We start from the raw sequence: 3,007 nt of genomic DNA, 5'->3' as shown, positions 1-3,007 counted from the left end.
CTCTTTCACCAATCTACAGGTCATTCAGACAAAAACTAAATGGAGAAATAATAAAACTAACAGATGTTATCAATCAAATGGACCTAAGCATTATGTGTAGAATATTTCACCCCAAATCAAGAGCATGTAACTTTTTCTCATCATCTTCTGGAACTTTCTCCAAAATTGACCATATCATTGGTCACAAAGAAAGCCTCTTCAGATACAAAAAATTTGAAATGACCCCTTGCATCCTATCAGAACACAGTAGGTTAAAGGTGGACTTCAATAACAACAGAAAAACCAGAAAGCCTACACACTCATGGGAACTGAACAACTCTACTCAATGATCTCTGGGTCAAGGAAGAAATAAAGAAATTAAAGACGTTCTAGAATTCAATGAAAATGAAAGCACAACATACCTGAAATTTCAGGGGCACAATAAAAGTGCTGCTAAGAGGAAAGTTCATACCTCTAATGGCCTCCCTAGAGAAATTAGAAAGCCCTCATTCTAAAAATTTAAAACTACATCTGAAAGCTCTAGTAAAAGAGGCAAACGCACACAAAAGGAGTAGACAGCAGGAAACAATCCAAATCAGGACTGAACTCAATCAATTAGACACAAAGAAAACAACAAAAAGGATCAACAAAATCAAGAGCTGGTTCTTTGAGAAAATCAACAAGATAGACAAACCCTTAGCCAAACTAAAAGGCATAGAGACAGTATCCAAATAAACAAAAATCAGAAGTGTTAAAGGATACATAACAATAGACAATCAGAAAATTCAACGAATTAATAGGTTTTATTGAAAGACCTGTATTCACAAAGTTGGAAAGTCTCAATGAAATGGACTTTCTTTTTCTAGACAGATACCACTTACCAAAGTTAAATCAAGACCAGGTAAACTATTTAAACAGTCCTATAATCCCTAAAGAAGTAGAAGCATTAAAAGCCTCACAACCAGCTCTTACCCTCTTGCTCTCTTGCCTCTCTCTTCCCTCTTGTGCCCCCCCCCTCTCTCACTCCCTTCCCCTCTCTCTCCATGTGACCATGGCCAGCCTCTATGTCTCTACTTTCTCCTTCTGTCTGCCTTTCTCTGACTCTGCTACCCTCTTAACTCCCCTCCCCATGAGCTCCATTCTATACTAAAAAAAAAAAAAAGTCTCACAACTGAAAAGCCCAGGGCCAGATGCCAGATGGTTTTAGTGCAGAATTCTACCAGAACTTCAAAGAAGAGCTAATACTCCTCAAACTAGTCCACAAAATAGAAACAGAAGGAACACTGCCAAACTCATGGTATAAGCAACAGTCACCCTGATACCTAAACCAAGAAGCACTGAACAATGAAAGAGAACTTCAGACCAATTCCTTTCATAAACATTGATGAAAAAATACTCAAGAAAAGACTTGCAAAACAAATACAGCAGCACATTAAAAACATCACCCATCATGATCAAGTACACTTCATCCAGGGATGCAGGAATGATTCGATACATTGCTAGGGTTTCTTCTTAAAGATAAAAATGTTTTTAAAACAGAGTGATGGGTGCATAATTTTAATGACATACTAAGAAAGCACTACTAGATTGTATTCTTTCTTAGAATGAACTTAAACATAAGTATATTACATACCTGTAAACCCATTATTACTGAAAGATAAATTATGTTTATTTCATGTGTATGTATGTCTTGCCTACATGTATGTGTGTGCACTGTGGGCATGTCTGGGCCTGTGACAATGCAAGAGGATTTGGATAGCCTATAATTGGCTTTGAAGATGGTTGTGAGCTGCCTTGTAGGTGTTATTGTAGGTTTCAGGGTTTGTAGCTGACAGATATTGAGGATTTCCTTTGTTCTCCAGTAGTAACAGGTTTCCTTCCAATCTTATGAACTCTGGTTAGTAGGGTGAAGAGTCTAGTTAGACCCAGCTCAACCTATTGCACTGTGATGACAGAAAGGTGACCTTCAGAAATCAGTCCTAACCATCAGATTGTGTAGACCACCCAATACTCTTGGCACTAGCCTGTGCTGATAGTTGAGGCTTAATGTAGGACCCTTTGGTTAATGACTCAACAGGTTGCAACCCATTCCTGTTACTGGAGGTGTGACTTGGTGGCACAGGATGTGTAGTTGGAGCCTTGTCTCCTCTGTCAGTTTTTGGCTCCATAAGGATCCCTTGCATAAATGTATAGGAAGCTGCTAGAGTAGCTGATTTCCATATAGCTTTTCAAAAGGCCTTTAGTGTTTGTGGTCCCTCCCCTTATTTCCTACTTTAGCTAGGCCTGCATGCCAGGGCTGTGGGTGCTTGTATAACCAAAGGAAACTGACCCTCTACATTTTCAGGTAGGAATCCCTGGGCAGCCAAGAAGGGTGACCTGGATACAATGGAGAGACTCATCAACTCCAGTCAATATCATGTTGATGAATATAATAGGAGGGGCAGGTAACGGAGCCTGAAAGAGGTGAGGGCTGTGGAAGGGTGTACCCCATGCCTCTACCTGTCTCTCCCAATTGCCTCTTATTAAACCCTCCTGCTCTAGATTTTCTGTCTCTCTTTATAACACTCTACACTACTTGCTCTTCCTTGGGAGATAGCATTCTCCCACTGGTTCCTTACAAGATACTAATCCTGTGCGGTTATTTAGATCATAGTTCTCATCTCAGATCCTTAACCACTAACATCCTTAAAAGAGGCCACATAACATATTTGTGGTGTTGGGTCTGGATTTGGCAACACAGGATGATCATTTTTGCCCCATCAGGCCAGTTAGGTCCACATATTGGCAGGGCTGCAGGGTTGCAAAGTATCTAAACCATCACCTATCTGCCCTCAGTATTCCCTTTGAAGGCCATGCACGTAGATCTAGTGCAGAGTCAAAACTGACAGTGCTTTGCCCAGGCACCCAGGAGGGTGGGCTCCTGCCACTGCACTCTGAGGAAGAAATGCATAGAACACACGCATCATAGATAGCACCATTGTGTGCTCAGAGCATGTCACTGTGGTGGTGCTAGCAGGGCTGTGCTGCT

This window comes from Mus musculus, chromosome 8 (assembly GCF_000001635.26).
Source record: "Mus musculus strain C57BL/6J chromosome 8, GRCm38.p6 C57BL/6J".
In the NCBI taxonomy this organism is placed as follows: domain Eukaryota; kingdom Metazoa; phylum Chordata; class Mammalia; order Rodentia; family Muridae; genus Mus; species Mus musculus.
The sequence above is the reverse complement of the archived record's forward strand: the minus strand, read 5'-3'. Positions refer to the sequence as shown.